Source organism: Peromyscus maniculatus, chromosome 10 (genome assembly GCF_049852395.1).
Source record: "Peromyscus maniculatus bairdii isolate BWxNUB_F1_BW_parent chromosome 10, HU_Pman_BW_mat_3.1, whole genome shotgun sequence".
NCBI lineage: Eukaryota > Metazoa > Chordata > Mammalia > Rodentia > Cricetidae > Peromyscus > Peromyscus maniculatus.
Window position 1 is genome coordinate 74,425,885 of NC_134861.1, and position 22,831 is coordinate 74,448,715.

The following is a 22,831-nucleotide window of genomic DNA, read 5'->3' on the forward strand; positions in this document are numbered from 1 at the left end:
TCCCACTTCAAAGAAATAGAGATTTTTGTTGCATTGTTTCCCTTTTGCCTGAGAAGCTCTCAATATTCAAGACATAATGAGCCTGTCACATGTTTTTGTTTCTTCTAATAGTTTGCATGTATGACATAAAGAGAGGAAGCAAAGTAGTTTCCTTCAGACCATGAGTCAAAATATCATTGTTCATCTCATTTTTATTCTAACATATATATTTTTTTAATTTTTTATGTGTATGTTTTACTTGCATGTATATTCATGTATCACATGTGTAACTAGTGCCCACAGATACCAGAAGAAGGCATTAGATTCCCTGAAACTGGAGCTACAAGCAATTGAGAGCAGTCAGGTGGATGTTGGGAAATGAATTTGAGTTCTCTGGCAGAAAAGCAAGGATTTTTAGACACTGATCCATTCTCCAGGCCTCCAAAATAAATATATTTGATAGATTTTAGTTAAGTATAAGTGTTATTTACATATAGTTTAGGAATAGATATAAATTACATGGATGGGCTGATATATAGTAGTATCTATATTTATGTTTTAGCTCATGCTGAAAATGACTATCTCCTTTGAAATATTTCAAAATGAGTATATTTTTAGATAATTTTGATAAATGAAATATCTTTTCTAGGCTTTAAAAATAAAGATTCATGTGATATGCTCTTTACTTTCAAAACAGATCATTTATATTTTACTATGAAAATATTTTAATGAGTTGCAATATGGCATTAATGTCAATACCTTGTTTAACTTTCTCACCTAGTATCATGTACAAGTAAAGAAAAATGAGTCCATTTCAGTTTACAGTGTATGTTTATATTTACTCAAAAAAATACAAGCTGTGTTAGCACTTTTTCTTTAAAGATAACCTTAGTAGTACATGAAAATAATTATCTTTGAGCAGACCACATATTTCCTGGCCTTCATATGCTACTGATTTTCTTCCTAAAATTGTCTTATTATAAACAGTTGAGATTGTGCTTAGTAGTATAAGAGAAAAACTATTTACGTATCATAGAATAAGTGAATAATTTATATTTTATATGAGAGAAACCTGATCTGTATGCAAGATGTGTTTTTAAGTAATTTCTTATGACAATTGTCTTAATTAGGGTTTTCTTTTTATTTCTGTGATAAGACACCATGACGATGACAACTCTTATAAGGAAAACATTTCATTGAGGTGGCTCACTTACAGTTTTAGAAGTTCAGTCCATTATTGTCATGACGGGGAGCATGGCAGCATGCTGGCAGATGTGATGCTAGAGGAAGAGCTGAGAGTCTTGAAAGCAAGAGGAAGTTGATGGAGACACTGAGGTGTATCTTGAGCATAGGAAACTTCAAAGCCTTTGTTCACAGCGACACACATAATCTACCAAGGTCATACCCACTCCAGCAAAGCCACACCTCATAGTGCCATTTCCTATGGTATTATGGGAGACAAAATACATTCAAACTGTCACATTCTACTCCCATGCCTCCAAAAGACTTTAACAGTATAATAATGCAAAATGCATTTAGTCCACCTTAAAAAGTCCCCATAGTCCATCACAGGCTGAACAATTTTTTAAAGCTCAAATTTCAAAGTCTCTTCTGAGATACAAAGGATATCTTAACTGTAATCCCCTTTAAAATCAAAATTTAAAAGAAAATCAGGTCATGTACTTCCAACACATACTCTCATAAGATATACATTACCATTCCAAAACATAAGGAAAAGAGTATAGTGAAGAAATATTGAGCCAAAGCAAGACCAAAAACCAGCTGGGCAAAACTCCAAACTCTGAATCAAAATATTCTTCAGATCTCTAACTCTGTTTATCTTTGTTGACTGCAACACACTGCTTTCTCTTTGGCTGGTTCCACTCCCTACTAACAGCTCTGCTTGGCAGGTATTCTATGGCTCTGGCATCTCTAAAATCTTGGGCTCTCTAAGGCAATCCAGGCTTCAAGTTCACAGCTTCACACAATGATCTCTCTACAAGGGCTCCAATCAGGGATACCCCTGACACACACATGAACTTAGTGGCATTCCTTAGTCATGGAGGCAATTTCCATAACCCATTTCTTCTATCCTTAAATTTAAAGCCAGACCATGTGGCCACAGCTGCCAAGTTCTGCTGCTTGCTGGGGCTAGAACATGGCCCCCTCATTCAATTACATCTGCATTAGCTTCCTATCTTTCACTGCCTAAGCCTGATTGTATTGAAAGTTATTCTGAAGACCAGGCTGGCCTCAAACTCAAAGATCTATAAGCCTTATCTTCCTAATGTGTTGAAGGTGTGTCCCACCAAAATCAGCACCAAGCTTTTTATTAATTCCTTTTCACAAGTTGGAAACTCAGTTGAATGGGATCTTACCTTGAGGTCATCACTCCCTTTATTCCATTTCTTAATCCATTTATCTCCTTAAACACAGGATTTAGCTCCATTCTACTATCTGGTGCTCTTTTTTCTCCTCAAAATTTACGTTTTGTAATGTATTCTATTTAGCTTGTTCCTTTTCATTAAAAATATTTATTAAAGTTACCACTAATATCTATCCACCCAACAGTCTTTCTAATAGGTTCTTTTGAAATTTTTTTCTGCCAACAGAATTAATCCAAAACTTTTCACTTTAGCCTCAGGTAGTAATCTGAAACTTTTCTGTTGAATTTTGTTATTTTGCTCTTGGCTCATGGTGGGGCCTGTCACCCAGCTTCCAAATAAATCACACACTGGGAGGCTTATTGTTAATTATAAATGCCTGGCCTTAGCTTGGCTTGTTTCTTGCCAGCTTTTTTAACTTTAATTATCCCATCTGCCTTTTGCCTTTAAGCTTGTTCCTTTACTTACTTCCATTTATTTCATTGTCACTCTTACTCGAAGGCTGGCTGTGTGGATGGGTAGCTGGCTCCTAGCATCTTCCTCTCCTTGTTCTCTTTTCTTCCCAGATTTCTCCTTCTATTTATTCTCCCTCCCTGCCAGCCCTGTCCATTCTTTCTTCTGCTTTGCTATTGGCTTTTCAGCTCTTTAGCAGACCATCAGGTGTTTTAGACAGACACAGCAACACAGATTCATGGAGTTAAACAAGAATGGAATATATATTTGCATCATTAAACAAACGTTTTACAGTACAAACAAATGTTTCAAATCTTAAATTTACAGTCTTCAACACTTTTTACTTTAGCCTCGGGCACACTTTTCAAACAGGGGCAGAGGCAGCTACTTTCTTCACCAAAATATTACAAGAACCATCTCTAGGGAACATACTAACATATTCTTTTCTTCTGAAACCTCTTGAGTGAACCACCAACAGTTCAAATAACTATGAGCACCTCCATCTTCCATTCTCTTATTAGTATGGCTCATTAAGCACTACTCCAAGCATTATACTGCTTTCATAACCCAAAGCACCAAAGTCAAAATTCCTTAAAAAAAAAATCAGAGATCAGTCTTGTCACAGCAATACCCCACTCCTGCTGTGGAATAATGCTTTTGTACAGTGGTTTAATAAAATGCTGATTGGCCAGGATCCACGTAGGAAGTATAGGTGGGATAAGCAGATAAGGAGAATTCTGAGAAGAGGAGGGCTGAGTCAGGAGACACCAGCCTGCAGTCCAGGGAGCAGTATGTAATGGCACAGAGGTAAAGCAATTTAACATGTGGAGTTATATAGATTAATAGAAATGGAATGAATTTGTAAGAGCTAGTCAGTAGCAAGCATGAGCTAATGGCTGAGCAGTTTTAATTAATATAAGCCTCTGTGTGTTTACTTCGGTCTGAGTGGCTATAGACCGAATGGGACAGAGGAAACCTTCAGCTACACACTCCTGGTATGAACTCCTGTCTTAGGGTTTTATTGCTGTGAAGCAACACCATGACCATAGCAGCTCTTATAAAGGAAAGATTTAATTCATGTGGCTGACTTATTGTTTCAGTTTTAGTCCATTATCACCATGGCAGGGAGCATTGTGGCACATGAGCAGACATAGTGCTGGAGAAATAGCTGAGAGTCTTACACCTCTCTCTGGAGAACTCTGCTCAGTCTACCTCTACCATCCAGGGGCCAGGAACCAAGAGAGCTGGCCATCCGGATCTCGGGTCTTGAGGGCCCTCTCTTGGCCCTGCCTTGTAGGTGTGACAGTTACTGAAGCCTCAATGGCTGTTGTAACTTCCAGACCAAAGCTGGAATGGCTACCCACTACACTAGAGGACCATGAAGGCCTTGTGGGACCTGAGAAAACTTCACACTAGAGAGAAAACGTCTGGCTACATGGATCACTCCAATTTTTTAAAACCTTAAGAGAAAAAGAAGATTGCCACAAAAAAAAAAAAAGAATTCTGAATTTATGCTCCCCAAATTCTCCCCCTCCTGAATGACTCGGTACACATGTAAAACCCCTACCTGTGTTAACCAAGTTCTTAAATCTTATATATGTATACATGCATGTGGGAGAATATAAATGAACCTAATGAAACTATGTATTCTCTATTGGATTACTAATTAAGAATAATACTTACAGAGATGGTGAGATGGCTCAGTAGTTGATATTGCTTATTGCTTTCCTGAGGACCTAAGGTTAAATCCCTGCATCCACATTTGGTGGCTCACATTCACCTGTAATTCCAACTCTAAGATATTTGGCTCTCCTTTATGACCCTTTTGGGTACCCATGCTCTCTCTCTCTCTCTCTCTCTCTCTCTCTCTCTCTCTCTCTCTCTCTCTCTCTCTCTCTCACACACACACACACACACACACACACACACACACAGACACACACAGAACATAATAAGAACAAATCTTAAAAAATAGAATACATCTTAGAACTGAAACTAAATCTTAAATTTATATGTGTTTTTCTAAGATGTTACCAGCTTGCTTTCTAGAGATTGAATGATATATCTCATTCTCCAAAACAAATAATGAGACCAGCTATTTCCCTAAAATATCAACAGGATATGGTACCAAGTTAAAGTTCACTTTTATTTGGTTGTCATTTTGCTCTTCTTGATATTGAAAGGAATTCTTTTTTATTATAGCTATTTATCATTTTATCTGATGTGTGAATAAGCCCAGTTTCTAATTTAAAAAAAAAACCTTTTATGTGTCTAAGTTTAATGGATTTTGTTATAAAATATACTTATTCTTAGGAATGGATGTTGTAATTCAGTTACAGTGATCTATCTGATTTTGATGCCCAAATACTACATTTTGTAGATAGGTTTCTATTATGTATAAACATCTGCTAAGGCAACTGCTCACCATCCCTGCTACTTTTCTTACATTTTCTAGCTATTGTTGATTTTCTTGTTTTCTGTTTTACTTTCTCTTGAATCCATTCTAAACAGTATTTTATTTTTACCATTACATCTATGCCTCTCTCACCAATGTTTACAGTTTCCTTCATTTTTCAAAGCAAAGATTAATATCATATACTTATTTTAGAATACTCCTGTACTGTCTTTATAGATCTGACACTTATATTCAGTTTGCACCTTCGTTTTTCTTCTTCTAGTATGGAACCACAAACAAACTATTGTGCTGAAATATTCTTTTCTTTATTATGACGCTATATTCTTAATTTGGTGCTATTATATAATCTCAATGTCATCTATATTACAAATCATTTTCACCCATTTTTCGTTACTTAGTGACACATTAAACTTCTACTTCAGTAAGTCATATACACTTGTAATTAAAGTACTAAAATCACTGTCTGCTTATTTCATGCTAACTTTGTGGAACATAGCTCTCATCTTCAAATTTCATATAAATCATTGACAAAACTTTACCTTTTCCCTTAGACTTTATATCTGATGAGTTTTCAAATACCATTGACTCTAGCTTTAAAGTATACTCAGAATGTGTACATATTTCATGTCTTCGTCAACAAAACAATTAGTCAAGATGCTGTCATTTGGTTTCTAATTACACATATTTTAAATATGTGTTCCTTTTTGTGACTGAGGACTACACTAATACTTAACTTCACTTTGATCAGTTGTACATTTCCACGTTTACTGAAGTTCATTGGACCCAGAAAACTCTGTGATGAGATCTGAGTGCTGCAATGAAATATGAGTGTGGAATGAACTTGGAAGGACATTTGATTTCCATTTAGTACTGTGGCGGCTTTACAGAAAATGCTACCCATAAGCAGTGGCATTATTGGTAGGTGTGGTTCCTATTGATCAACCTGTAGAACTATCAGCTCCTTCTCCAGCCCCATGTCTACCTGCATGCCACCATTGCCAGCTGCCATGATGATAATGGACTGAATCTATGAACTGTAAGCTAGCCCCAATTAAATGTTTTCCTTTATAAAAGTGGTCATGGTGTCTTTTCACAGCAATAGAAACCCTTACTAATACAAATACTGACCTCCCCTCATCCCCTTCAACTCACAGATGATTGCTGAAGTGGAAGAGGAAAAGTGGAAGAGCCAACTCTTGGGGAAGACCAAACTGAAATAGTGTCTTCTGGATACAAATGTCTGCTAACTCATCAACCCAAAGCACTAATGATCACCTGCATGAGATGCAAACACATAAGCCAGTCAGTGTTTGAGAATGGAAGAATGAATTGCCTCCCCCAACCCCTAGCTGAGGCACTTACAGACAGTTGGTGAGAGTTGGGAAAGGGAGAATCAGTTTCCTTTAAGAATATACCCCCTGATAAGTCAGCTAAACTCCAGTGGTGTTCTCTCACATATGAGTATATTATAGAGGGAGTTCAACCTGGACTTAGTGGATTAATTAAAGACTCTGTAGGTTATTTTTTAAGAACAACAAAAAAATACAGATACCAGGAAAGTAAACAAGGAACATAATAGTTTCTGTTGTGGGTTGGGGGCGATGTTCAGAAGCACTAGATAAAGAAATAGTAAGACAGTTGCTATAAAGGAGGAAATAGGAAAGATGGGTGGATAAGTGTTACCAGAGAGTGGAGGGAGAGCAAGCCTTAGGGAGAAGGAAGGAGAAAGAGGCATAAAGAACACGAAAGATGTTTGAAAATCAGAAGGAAATAATTTATTTTAAATTTTACTTAAAATTACTTATGTGTGCCTAGCCTTTAACGGCTGAGCCATCTCTCCAGCGGTGGTGGCGCACGCCTTTAATCCCAGCACTCGGGAGGCAGAGGCACGTGGATCTCTGTGAGTTCGAGGCCAGCCTGGACTACCAAGTGAGTCCCAGGAAAGGCGCAAAGCTACACAGAGAAACCCTGTCTCGAAAAACAAAAAAAAAAAAAAAAATTACTTATGTGTAAGTTGAGGAGCATATGCACATATGATACCAATTGAAGTGATCATGCTAACCCTCATACACACAAAAAAAATACACAGAATAACTAAGAAATATCCCAGTGTCAATTTGGGAAACCTCTTTTTAATCGGTGGTCAATGGAGTACAACAAACTCCTCAAACAAAAAATAGGCTTTTGTTTATTTTTCCCTTGGTGCATGCTGGAAAAGAAGGTGAGATCCTATTGTTGAAAACACCACACATTTTGACACGGAACTTGGAGTAATCAATATGGATCTGACCTATAATCACCCTCATTCAGAACTAGAACTCATAGTATTGGAAAGAGCCATGCAAGGGAGAATATCAATCAATAGTCCTATCTAGGTTTAATGTCTATAAGCAGCAACAATGACAATTATGGCTAGATGTTCCACAAGGCACAATAGTGGTACTTATATACAGAGAGTAAATTAAGAGCCCCGTAATTTGACTTAGGATCTGGTCAATAGGATGGTATCCATGCCTAGCATTATAAATTATCCAATTATCCAATGTTGATAAGATCATAGTTTATAGGGAAGAACCTAATACTGCTATTTTCCTGAAAGCAGTAGGTTTTCTAATCAAATCTGTCTACATACAGGTAGGTGTGTCCCTACTTGTCAAAAAGTGTCTCTTTGAAGCAGAGACGATTAAGAAGACATCTGTTTGCAAGATAGTATTCTATAAAAACAAAAATATGGTAATAAAAATAACAATAAAATCTAACACACAATGTTGGGAATGGGTAGAGAAGTATGAAGGGGTATACCTGGGAGGATTTAGAGGGATGCCTGTGGGTGAATGAGACAAATGCACAGTGTATAACACTCTTAAGGAAGCAATTATTCCAGAGTTTTTAAAGATTAAGAAAAAGATACTCAGTAAGGATAAAACACAAAGAAGAATTGTTGTAGCTAGATTAACACTTGGAACTGTATCTATAAACTCCAAATTTGAATTCAGCTAAAAGAAGTCTTTTTGGTACCAATAACTACTTAGAAAATATACTGTATGGTATATTATTTTCTTTACATTCATTCTAGAATACATAAAATATGGAAAATCAAATGAAATCTGGGAAAAATTTTTATAGAATTTTAACTACTTATCCATGTAGTTTTACAATTGATATAACTATACAACTTTTATCAATTTCTGATAACTGCATTATAGTAGGCTCTTATATATTTAGTAGACCTTATGCATATATTTAGTAGATCTTCATTTTAGGTTCTAATTCCTTTTGTGGTTTTATGTAGTAGTCTGAACTGCTTGTCACTGAACTGAGATGTTAATTTCATCTTCTTCTTAAATCTGAAAGACATTGAGCATGTTATTCAAAATGTTTCTGAGATGTACCCAGAATGTTTTGTGTATTTATTTATTCATTCATTTGTCATTTCCTATAACGTTTTGATAATATTTTCCTACCTTATCCACTCTTACCAACTTTTCCCTCCCCATGAAAATCACCAAGGAAATTAGTGCAAGAAGAACCATTGCAGCAATTTCAGGGATTGGCAAGTAAGTAGCTTGAGGCAGTTAAGTATTGCCCTTGGTGCCTTGTCAATCACTGGTTAGACCAAAGTTTATTTCCCTTTTTCAAGCTGCATGAAGCTGAGAGATTACATTTTTCCAGATCAAGAGATTATGTAGAAAACCTTAGAGAATTCCCACTTGAACTATGTGTCAACAAAGAATTAAGATTTCACAGTTGTTTTTCAGAGGCCAGGGCTTGCTTTTTCTGTAACATGTAGCAATATAAAGTTATATTTTATGTTGATAAACTCCATACTTCTCATACAATATGTTTTATTTAGTCTTAGCAATGATACTTTGCTACTAGTTTTGAAATGCAGATACATATTTCCCTTCAAGAGAACAATGTGTAATGAATAAGAGAGCACCTTCTGCAGTCAGAGGGCTGTTACAATGTTCTTATAAGTGATATATGTCCAGAAGAAACTGTAGTAGTGACTGATGTAGATGAATTCAGTATTCTCTACAAGATTTCAGTTCTTACATGATTAATCTATAAACAAACTCCAAATTGGAATTCTCTGCTGAGCTAGCTGTACCTCTCAGCTAAATCTAAATCTACTCTTATCAAATTTATCTTGCTTTACTTTCCCCCCCAAGTGTCTGGTACACTATCTAAGTTATATAATTTTACCTAGGTAATTTTAAAATGAGTATAATAAAATAGTAATTTGTAGCAGTGGAGATAATTCCTCTAAGAAATATTTAATTTCCTTCTTAGTAGTTACATTTTTAACAGGAAACCCGAAACTTCACCACTTAAATTATTGAATTTCAAACAAGTACTGGTTTGTTATTATTGTAGGAAGGATTAATATTAGAGGCATAAACAGACAAGTCTTAGCTTCTCCATTATCAGAGATCATAAATTAATCTTCTTATTTTTGGTTTCTATACACCAGAGGCCTCAGGTCATGAAAGTATTAGGTGCTATTTCCAGGGAGATGCTATGCATTTCCTTACTTATTGAGTAGGATCCACTGGAAGATTCAGTTAAAAAACAGGTAGCTAAAGGAATCAGTACTTTGACTGTTCTCCGAGATTCCTGAATGACCTCAATTTTCCAAAATTGACAACTTTCTAATTATAGTGTTCAGATATTTATTTGCAGACATTAATAAATCTATCAGAAAAATGTATAGATTCTGATGTCTTTGTCTCTATTAAGTTGAATTATACCCATTAAAATATCATGAGGGAATGTGATCTGGATCAGAATATCACTTGTTATTTGGCAATAGAACACAAACTTATGAAAACGTATCTCTTTTTTTTTCCTGAAAGTAATAAAGAGTATGTTTTGAAGAATAATAGGAACTTGGTAAATTTGAAGATGTAATCACTTTCTGCATGCAATATAGTTATCATAATTAATTTCAATATATGTTGGTTTGTAACTATACTCAGTGGAACTTGTTCTTTATAACAAAGCTTTAAAAAAAACTTCCTTTTAATGCCAGGAAATTTTAAAATGAGACATTTGTATAGAAAAATTGACCTGATTTAGATATGTCTATGAATATAGGCCTTTGTTTTTTGCTAGTATATTTGTTTTTGTTGTTTGTTGCCCCATAAGCTGCTCATTAGCCCCCTGTAGTTAATACTTAAAAATCACCATTGCTCTTGTATCATTTGCTGCTTTTGCACTGCTTTTCCAAGTCTAATGGTTTTTCTCTTTTATACACCAAGCATTTTACGGTTCTTCGTATTAAGATTATCTCTTTAACATTATGGACAGAGCCGGGTGGTGGTGGCACACACCTTTAATACCAGCACCCAGGAGGCAGAGCCAGGCAGATCTCTATGAGTTCAAGGCCAGCTTAGGCTACAGAGTGAGTTCCATGACAGGCAACAAAACTACACAGAGAAACCCTGTCTCGAAAAAAAAAAACATTATGGACAGACTTTGACACCTCAATTATGCTAAGGGTATATGCTTCACATTTCACCCAATAGCCAAACTACTTTTAGTACCTGTTTTCAAATTGCCACCTCTCTTTCATAAAGAAGCACCTGTTATCCTTGTCAGCTGAATTTTCCAGCCTCGGGAGATGCTGGTACATGAGAGTCAAAGCACCAGGAGTTTCATAACCTTTGAATCCTCTTTGGGAGGTACTGGAGGGAAAAAAAGGGTCAGGAAGACAAACAGAGTCAGATCACCTTTGGTGAAAATGATTTCTGGGAGCTGGAAATAGCCACAGGTTGTGCCGTAAGAAGCTTCTCCTTGCTTAGGGAAAGTAGAACTATTCTTTTAAGGTGAGAGGATAGAGCAGGACATGGTATTATGTCACTAGGAAACTGATGCAAGGTTAATGACCACATCACAAAAAGAAAGAACCCATTCTCAGATGAGTTGGGAAAGTACCATGCTTAAGGGAAATAATGTATTTGGGTCTCACTAGTAGAGAAATCTGAGAGAATAATGAACTTGAATTCAAATATTTTCTTCTCTCCTCCCTGTCTGAAAGTTGCTTGAACTCTAAAAATTATTTTTCTTCTCTACTGTTTTCTTTATGTGATATTGACTATTTCCATCCTACCTTAATTGCAATAATGATTTGGGGGCTATTAGATTCAAAAATGTGCTGATGTTTTTCCATTGGCTTAGTGGCTGCACCTGCATCTACTGATATTTTACTGTCTATGGCTCCACCGACTTGCAGTCAGTGCCCTGACTTTCAGAACATGGCCTGGCAAGACTTCCTTCCGGTCCTGCTGGCATTGGTCTGAAACTGCCAACAAATGTATTTTTAACTAAGTCTCCATCATTCTATTTACCAATGAAGACTCAAGGGCCAAATGTTGGGGTGAAAACCTGCTGCCTCAGAGAGCCCAAGAAACAACCAGCTGACCTCCACTTTTGGCCAGAGACCCAGCTGGAGACTACCTTTCTAGCTGTCCTAAACCGAGAAGACCATGAATCTCCAAGTCCCTCTGTGCTCCTTCCTGTGCATCTCTCTATCCATTAGCTTGGCTTCTCCATGGCTAATAATTTGTATCAATTAATTTCTTGCTCCACCCCCTGATTGAAGGGTGATTTTATTAATACAGTCTCTGTTTTCATAGTGTGGTCAAATATCCCAGAACATGGTGCCTTATAATTTTCATTGTACCATCTTCTGTATTATCCCATTCTGAGAAAATCTTGTATTAACTAACCTAAGGAATGGTGTTTCATTTATGCAGCAGACACACAATGCTCACAGATCCACCCTAAATCAGGGCAACTATGCTAAAAGTGACATTCTGCAACTTGATAGAGGAATATCCAAAGTTCCAAAGAAATCTTTCCAAAATATTCATCTCTGAGCCTTATCTCTCAAATGGCAAGGCCAACGGTAATAAATACCTTAGAAATATATCATGTAATAATTTGATTTCACAAACCAGAGCTAGAAACACAAAGGTTGAAAATTCATCTATAATTAGTTTAATCAGGAAGAGTGTATAGATTTTAGTGATTTGGGTCTGGAGAGACCACTCAGCATTTGAGAGTGCTTCTTGTTCCAAAGGACAGGTGTTCGGTTCCCAGCCATGGCAGTAGGCAATGACCCATAACAACAGGTGATCTACTGCTCTATTCTGGTTTCTGTAGGCAATGACATGTGATGGCAAATACACAGACAGATGGCAGAAATTTAAAATGAAATAAAGATTGTTTTCAATGTTAGTGATTTACTAAAAATAACTTAGAAAATGAATATCTGTATATACTGATGTTGTATGCCTATTAGAAGTAAATGTCATTAAATAGACATGAATTTCTGTCTTATCATTCTTTAAAATACTTTAATTTGTATACTTATATACGTTCATTAGAAATTGAAGAGAGCCAGCTATTCTATTTTTTGATGGTAAAGTTTCATCACTTAAGGACTTTAAAACTCAGAATTAGTGGGGCAGTGGTGGCACATGCCTTTAATCCCAGGATTCAGGAGGCAGAGCCAGGCAGATCTCTGTGAGTTTGAGGCTAGCCTGGTCTGCAGAGTGAGATCCAGGACAGGCACCAAAATAACACAGAGAAACCCTGTCTCGGAAAAAAAACAAAAACAAAAATAAAACAACAACAACAACAACCAAAAAAAAAAAAACCCTCAGAATTATCCTGTGACAAACTTGCATTATAATCATGGAATTGGTTTATGAATTTCTTGAAGAATTATAGCCAAAATAATAAATTATGGATAGAGCATCATTATAAGTGCACTTTGTAAATGATACACTAGAACATTCTTCAAGATAAAAAAGACTGGCTGAGGTTTATAAATTAATATATGTATGATTAGTTGACTGTTCACTACATTATGAAATCTAATACATGTAAAAATGTTATTCAATAAATATGACCCACTATGAGTCCAGGTTATAATTTGCTAGTTCAGATAATATTTCTCTTTTAGATATTCTAGTTTTGTTGTCCCAATATTATTTGTATCATCTTATTACTGTTTTTTTTATATTTAAGAGTGGTATCTGGTTAATGAAGAAAGTACAATTGTAAAGCATTAATAATATTGAAGTTTATTAATTATATATTTGAAATGAATACTTTTATGTGTTAAATTTAATTTCATTTGAAAGTAACCCAAGAAAAAGCATAAATGAACCAGGAATTGAATTTCAAAAACATGGAATCCTACCTTTATTGCTCACTAGTACTTCAGAATCTGGCAATCTGCTTCTGTCATGGAAACTGTCATAGTTTTCTCAAGAAGGAACACCCTCACATCAACATACTTGTGTATACTTTTATCTACCTAAAAATTTCAACAATTCCATCCACATTTAATGAATAGGAATTCACTCAAATTTGTTTAACAGAAGAAAATCTTTAATTTTTAATAAAATCATTTGTGTGGAAATATTTGGAAACAGTCTTGTAATTTTGGGACCACAGAAACAATCCAGTTTGTATTGTCACAATCTACTACTAAACAGAAAAACAGAGAAACCACTAAGCTATTTCTATGAATTTTCTGTACATAACTGAAATTTTAGTGAATAGTGATTATGTGTTGTCAAAGTGGGAAAGATCAAAGGATCCACATCTCATGTCTACAGAGAAAGCATTAAGCATTATTTAAAGCTTTTAAAGTCACCATGAGTCTTAATGATGGGTTCTTTAAAATTGTATTGTAAGCGTTCCTTGAAATTTTCATTTTCTTGTATGTAAACTAAGATAGAAAATGCAGCAATTTGACTCTTTAATTAATAGTTATGAAATACACTTACTTTGTCCAATCTACTTTAAGTGAAGGGATTGTTAGTGAAACAGTAAATCACATGACGCTTTTGCCTGCATCAGGCATCTTTACTTTTAAAATTTATTTACTTTATTTTTATGTATATTATAAGTGTCCTCTCTCCATGTATATATGTGCACCATGTGCTTGCCAGGAGTCCAAGGAAAATGTTTAAAAAAGAAATTACATCCTCTTGAACTAGAGTCATGGATGTTTGTGGGTGCTGAGAATCAAACACACCAGTCCTCTGAAAAAGTCACAAATGCTATTAACCTCTTCATCATTTCTCCATCCCCAAAACAAGACACCATGAACACTTCACAGGTATGCTGAGACACAGTTAAACAATATATTGCAGCTAATCACCCTGACTTTTAGAGGGATAGCTCAAGCAGAACACTTTAAAACACATCATATGAGATTTTTATAAACACATGTATTAATGAATCATTTTCACATTGGCCAGAGAGGGAGCACTTCATGGAGTTGAAAAATAGCTATTATATAATATGTGACAAGTCTGTAATAGGTAGAAAATACAACACTGTGAATGATACAATACTAGGTATTGTGGTTGGCCATACCAATGGCTGCAAACCATTTATAAAACCCTTTCAAAGTAATATACCTAGACATTTTAGGGTTATTCAGTGATTGGATACAAGGGCAAGAAATACTTCTTTCCAGGAACCTTTTCTTTACTACTGTGAATAATATAGGCTGAATTGGTATCTTAGTTACTATTGTATTGCTGTCAAAAGACATAATAACCAAAGCTACTCTTATGAAAGAAAGCATTTAATTAAATTTTCAGGGGCTTAGTCCATAATCCTCATGACCAGGACTATGATGGCATGCATGCCACTGGAACATTAGCAGAGAACTTTACATTCTTAACTACAGGTATGGCCTGGGGTTGGGAGGGAGAGAGGGAAGGAGAGAGGGAGAAAAGGAGGAGGAGGAAAGAGAGAGAGAGAGAGAGAGAGAGAGAGAGAGAGAGAGAGAGAGAGAGAGAGAGAGAGAGAGAGATACTGAATGTGACAGGCATGGGCTTTTGAAACCTTAAAGTCCACCCCCAGTGACATGCATCCTCCAACAAGGTCACACATCCTAATCCTTCTAATCCTCCTTTCAAAGTTTGCCAATCTCTTGTGAATAAACATTCAAATATATGAGCCTATAGGGGCCATTTTTATTCAAATCACCACAATTGGTAACTTGAAAATGAAACATCAAAAACAGAAGGAAAGTAAAAGTGATATGGACTTTGACAGTAGTGAACTGTGGATGCTTATGCAGAGGTATATTTTCCTGTAAGACAGATATAACTGAGACTCAGGTGATGGCAACAGCCTCAGGTGGTGTTTTGAAGGCTAGAAAACTACCAACATCCAGAGCACAGGTAGCCAGCTGAGGATTCCAAGGGTGCCACAGAGACGTGTCTTTTTCAGAGACTGTACTCTACTTGGTTACAGTGAAATGTAATATTATGCTAAAGCTGTGTACTGCCTAGTGATTTAACAACTGAAGATCTCATGGGAATCACGAAAACCATGTATTACATGGAACTGCCTATCCATGTTTTGCCATTTGGCTTCTGATAGCTGTTGTTTCTAAATAGTTATGCTTGTCATCAGTAGAATGGTACCAAGTCCTAGGCCAAGGATTCCCAGCACAAAGTATATGCTACCTCTGACTGTTAAAGAAACAGTAGAGTGAACAGAGTTAAGTGACTGTTAAGTGGAAGATTGAGACTTGCCTACCAGAAGCACCTATTGGCCTGACTGCATCAGTAGTATATCCTACAATGGAACTTCCACAAATTCTGTCTCAGAATCAAATATACCTGCCAGAATATAACACACCTGGTAGGATCCCCTGCACCTGAGTGAGCCTGTCCTAATCTGGTGATCTGTTCCTTATCACACTCTGAATATCCAAGATCTTAAGCAGTGGCAGATTACCAAGTTCTATCCTGATGCCTCCAAGATCTCCCTAAAGAAACTGGCACTAAAGTAATAATATCTGTGACCATGTCCAACTTCAAGGCAAGATAAAGTGTTGGAGAATGGCCAGAGCAGGATAACGAAGCAATCAAGTAGGGAGAAGAGCAGGAAGAAGAGAGGGCTGTAAGAAAGCACAGAAGAGATGCTACAGGCTGTGGTGAACCAGATGTGTTTCAGAGAACTATTAAGTTTTTGCAACCAAGAGGGTGAACCTTAGGGTGAGAGTTATAACCGTCACCACTGAACAGATATGCGTACAGACACCTGTGGCTGGGACAGGAACTGTAAAATTGAGTGTGACACATTTGCCTAGCTAGCTATTGTTGCCACTAGATGTTGTCCAACACTAATGAAAGTAAAATTTACAAGAGCCAAGATTTTGGAGTGCTTCCTGTCTACCTATGATGTACACAGAAGTTTGCTGAGCCATAAAGTTAAAAAAAAATCTTGACATTATTAGATAAATGGATCAAACTGGAAAACATTATACTGAGTAAGTAATCCAGACTCAGAACGTAATGCCACATGTGCTCCATTATTTATGGACCTTAGCTCCTAATGCTTATTTGAGTACATAACCTAGAGCCACCACTGAAGCCAGGAAATTAAAACTGATCTATGGTGGGAGGCAGGTTAACGGACCACTAGAGATGAAGATAGTAAAACACAGATGCTGGAAATGAGAAAACAAGATGGGGCATGTAGTAGGTTGAATTCATTTGGCCCCATAAGCTCATAGGGAGTGGCACTACTAGGAAGTGTGGTCTTGTTAGACAAGGATTGATGACACACACGTTTAATCTAGACCTTGAGGCTGGAGGGTACACCTTTAATCTGGACCACACACCTTCTGTTTAAAGTGTGTCACTGTGGGATTTGAGGTCATTTTCTCAAGCTTCACTCATTGTAACAGTCAGTTGACTTCCTGTTGTCTGCAAGATGTAGGACAGTAAACTTTTTCTCTAGCACCATGCCTGCCTGTTGTAATGGACTGAACCTCTTAACTGTAAGCAACACCCCTCAATTAAATGTTTTCTTTATAAAAGTAGCTGTGGTCATGCTATTTTTGCACAGCAATAGTAAACATTAACTAAGATGGGAATACAACTGAGAATTGGAAAGAAGATAAATTCAGAGAGAGAAGTAAGAAGAAATGAGTGTTCACTAGTGCTAAGAGTCTTAGCTGGGGTCAGCACTGTAGATTTGTGGGAGTTTCCCTTGCACCAGGTTTCTACCTGACCCCAAAATACCCACTCCCATCAAGATGTCTCTTTCATTACTCTCCCCCTCCATCCATACCCCCAAAATAGCCTGAATTGGTCATTTCCAGTAATTAGATTGATAACTACCCCAATTTTCATTGGAGAGACTTCATCCAGTGACTGATGGAAAGAGATACAGAGACCCATAACCAAGGACTGGTTGGAGCTAAGGAATCCTGTTGAAGAGCTGGAAGAAGGATTGTATGAGCCAGGGGTGTCAAGGTCATCACAAGGGAACTCATAGAAACAACTAACTTTGGCTCATAGATGCTCACAGATTCTGAAACCACGGTTTTGGAGCCAACTAGGGAATCAAATCATCCCTTAACAAATCATTTTTGCTTATGTACAGGAAAATTAATTTCACAAGTAACACCTGTAATAAAAATGTAAAATAACAGACCATAGTCATTAGTCATGAATTTTATGTAAATTAATATTTGCTTGACAGTGCTTAATCCTTACCTAGTGCTGTGGATTCTTTTTCTGTTGTCTTGTCAATATACTAGTGTTAGTAAAATGCTAAAGTCATAGACAAAATTGTGGTGGTATTCTAATTGTACTGAAATATGATTTTGATTGTATGTTAATAAATAAAGTTGCTCAGGGGTCAGAGCTATTAGAGCCATAGACAGAATGTGGCGGTGGTGGCACATGCCTTTAATCCCATAGATCTCTGTGTGTTCAGGGATACAGTCAACATTGGAGACATATGCCTTTAAGACCTGGGGGGGCTGTACATACAGACAGTGACGAGGCAGTCACGTGTTTGGGTTTACAACCAATGAGAAGGCAGAATGACTATGAAATGACTTACACACAGGGAAATAGCTCCCTTTCGGGAAGCTAGGACCACCGCAGGAGGAAGGGTGAGATTTTATCTCTGAGCTCTGACCTCTTGGCTTTCTCTTTTACATTGGTTCTGTGTTTCTTATTTAATAAGACGCTTGGTTACATCTACACAAAATTGTGTAGTTTCTCCACTTAAAGTACCAGGTACTTCAGATCCCGTTTGTCATCTCCCGGGAATTGAGAAAACATTTTAAACCGCAGCTATCTCATCCATGTCCATTTACTCTCTTTTCACCCAAACAATACATGTGGGACTTTTGATTCTTTGATTGCCAAGGCTGGAATCACACAAGATAGAAGATGTCCAAGAGACTCTGGAATTTCCACATATTATTGAAGACTATATCACTTCCCCTCTTCCCAATTTTCACTAACTTTTCATTTCTTTCATATATGTTCTGTTTTGCGTGAGGAATTTCTTTACTTCCCTACTTAAAATTATTTACTTTTATAGTGTCCTTTCATAAGTTTTAATTTACTATATATCTTTTTTCACTAGGGATAGCCAGCATGTTTTATCTGTGATATCCGGGTTTCCTTCATTTGTATTTTCATTGGAGATTCAACGTCAGGAAGTTGTGGATATTTTTCTTCAGTGTACAATAGCTGGAATAGTCCTTGGCTGATGATCTTAAAGTTATTCAGGAATGGGGTCATAAATGTACATTTTATAATAGTGTTTTCACACAGGAAATGCATCTCAAAGAAGGAAATAGACATCACACACTTCTATGAAGGGATATATAACTTCTAGCCTGGCTCTTAATGCAATGTGTAAAATATATTATCACATACAGATACATCAATCATCTTCAGAATGATTCTTGTTTTATGTGTAGTCTTCATGTATGTAAAATACTAAATTTTAAGTTATTTCAATTTATGATACCAAAATTAATATTATTCATTGAAAAGTAAGTCCAAGTTCTTTTTATAAATGTCTGAAAATTTCAGAAATACTATCCAGTAGATAAATTAGCTTAGACAGAAACAGCACATTGTTATGTTATCAGTATCCTTCTGACTTTTAATAGAAGATAATATTAAACATGAAAATTATTTATTCCATTATTTTTCCATAACAGATATTAGTTATCTTAAGTATTTACAATTGGTATATAATTTATTTCATTTAAATATTTTACAAATTAGTTATCTCATTATACACATAGAAATCAATTGATACTTTTGGAAACATAATATTCTTATAACTGGAAATAACCTTATTTACTACATGTTGACATGAATTTTATGGCTGATGGAAGATTTTAGATGCAGGTTTGTTTGTATTCATAAACTGGAAATTACATGAGTAAACTTGAAAAAAAACAGTTTAACTATAAAAAAGCAGTTTTCTCTTTGTGATAAGATTTAATAAAAGAATGATGGCGCCTTTCAGTATATGTTCATATACAATAGACACACATAAAACCAAATAGAAATGCAGAACTCAAATATGATTTTCCCATTTTCTCAATAAAGGGAGAAAAGATACTGTTAGTTGTAAATAACCAAAAAGAAAAGGAAAAGATTAAAGTCAAAGAAATTCTAAATTGCTCTTCTTGTGTAAATTGACCTTATATAAGAAAGAATAATTCTTAAAGAGAAAAAAAATCAATGTGAGTGATTTCAGATATTCGTTCCCTGTCTTGGGCTGAACAGAGTTTAATTTTGATTATCTATCTGTTGACAAATATAAAATTGTACTATGTCTTAGTTAACTCTAAGGAATAAATCCCACTGTATCTTATTTTGTCCTGTTTGCCTGTTGACTCTTGGAGGCTGCTATTTTCTGATGTGGAAAAGTAGGGGAAAATGCATCTGAGGGAGAAGGGAGGTAGTGGGGATCTGTGAGGAGTGCTGGAATGGGAAACTGTGCTTGGGATGTATTATATGAGAGAAGAATCTATTTTATTTTTTTAACAAAATATATATTTTTGACTATTTGGAAGTTTCACATAAGGCACCCCAATCACATTCACTTTTTAGTCCTCCCAGGTCCATCCCACACCCTTGTGACCTCCAAAAAAATGGAAGAAAAGGAAGAAAGAATAATAAATAAATAAAAAGGAGGAGAAAAGCACCAAATCCAATTTGTGTTGCCCATGTACTCACTGGAGCATGGTCAAACTCCCTGTGGCCAGCCATTTAAGGATAACCGAGTTCTTCCCACATCTCTGTACCCATGAGAAACGATCAACTATGAAAAGCTATACTTAAACATCTCTATCCCAGTTTTTAAGAGTTATCTTTAATGACTTCTTGTCTAGATTGTTTCTTATTTTTAAGGGAGGGAGGTTGTCTCAGAAACCTTCTATGTCTCTCATTTTCAACTGTGAATCTGCAGTCATCAACACCACTGCAAAAGAAGCTTTCTTGTCCTTTATAATAAACAACAGAATAGATCAAGGACTTCCACATGGTTTCTGGCTACAGCTTGGGCCAAGGACATCAACACAGCTTCAGGTGACATTATAGAATATGGACATTCCCATGACCTTCAGTGAAAACATGGACTATGGGCATCCACGCAACCTTGGCAGAGCATAGATACCAGTGGTAGTATGGGCCATGGATGTCAACACACAGCCCTCATTGGTAGCACATACCAAAAACATCAACATAAGAATCGATAACACAGGCCATGCACATTAATATGGCCTCCAGTAATAGCAAGGCTGTGGACATTTAAATAATTTTAGGCAGCAGCTCAGACAAGGGTTATTCATCTGACCTTTGTCAATGACACTGGCCAAGAACACACACTCCCCAGCCAAAGCAGCAACATAGAGATCAGCAATGCCTTTGGTGGCAGCACACATAACAGACATCAACAGGCCTCAGTACAGGCCAAGCATCTCAACAAGGTCCATGGACAACAACTTGGCTTTAGATGGCAGCACAGACTATGGACATCCTCATGGCCTTTGGTGGTAACATGGCCCATAAAGATCAACATGGCCCCTAGCTCAAGTAGAGTCAAGGACACCTGCATGGACATCAACATGGCCTTAGGGGGTAGCACAGGCTACTCAGAGCATATCAACATGACCTCCAGCAGCAACACAGATCAAGAATTCTAACATGGTCTGTGGCAAAGAATCTATTTTCAATAAAAATTTTAAAAAATCCATTAATTTTGAAACAAATTTTTGTAACAAAAAAGAAATCAACTTTAGCTATTGTAGCAAGGTACTGTAAGCATTGTTCTGTTTTTTTTCTGTTTTTTTTTTTTTTGGTGTGTGTGTGTGTGTGTGTGTGTGTGTGTTTGTATTGTGTATTCACAGTGTGAAATGGTATTTTAATTTTATAGTAAGTGGGGTTAAAAGGGAAATCATCACAAATGTTATCCAAATTATTTGGAAAAATATGGAAGTCTTTTATATCATATTCTGTTTATAAGTAATTGTTATTTACACATATTTTAGGAGAAAATATAAAATTTAAAAATTTTCACTATATAGTCCAAGGTGGAGATTGTTTTTCTCTGCAAGGACCCTGCATAATGACAATAGTGTTTGTGGTCCGAACTACATGGTGATGTCTTCAGTCTGTTGTGCCAATTTGATTTGAGTCATTTCAGTTAATTGAATGCTAGTTCATGAGACTAAGGAATAAAAAAAAATCAGGAAAAACAGCCTTCCTATAAATACTCATATTTTTGTTCTACAGCTAATTTTAAGCAAATTAACAGTTGATGTGTGTAAATTTCCAAGCACAGTGATATAATTGCCTTGATGATTTGGAAAATATGCATGGAGCAAAAAAATCCACAAGGTCATATGCATCTACTAGTAAGTTTTTTTTTAATGTAGTCAACAGTTAGAATAGATTATGCATTGCATATTGTTCATTGAGTACCAAAGTGATAAGAACCTTAGTTCAAAATCATAAAACCTGCAAGTGTCATGCAGCACTCTCTCAGTAGCTGTGTTTGGCATCTTTCACCGTCTCTGTGGTCTCAAAGTGTTAGAGAGTGTTATCTCCGTGGCGTATCTCTAATGTCTTGCTTCTGCACTGGTGGAGCTCAGCACTCTCTTGTTCTTCACTGGAGCTACTCTCACCAGGCTGGCTCTTTTAATTTCTCTGGCTGGCTCTGATTTCTCCTAGTTACATGAATTTCCATCTGCTTTCTTTCCTGGTGGCAAAGCAGTTCTGCCTCTATCCTTGCATTTCGCCATCATATTTTCAGTTTCGCTGTTGTTTTAACTATATTTCAAACGTGTAGCAAAGTTGATTGAAAACTGAAGAAATGCCTAGTACTTGTTTAGATTCCCTCCTTACCCCCAGGGAACAGTTAGTCTTTGCCACCAACTAAACTGTTTTTAGCTGAGGTTCAGACATTTCTTGCAATATGTTTCCAGTAACCAAAATGGAAAATCCAAGCAAACTGTTTCCTGTGTTTATCCTCTTGATTTAAAGACAGCTGGTAGAGATAAGCCCGAACATAAATCTTGACTTTGCTTCTCAAACCCTATACAGGAATTGTGAAGTCTTTGTTGCTTTTGCTGAATGTTTAGCCATATCTCATGTTGATATAGCAAAAGGGACAATGATTTGGATGAAGAGAATACAGGCTCTAATTCCCAACTTACTTGTGAGCTAGATGAACTGAGAGAAACCCCTACCCTATTTCTCCTTTGATGTGAAGAAACAAAATCTAA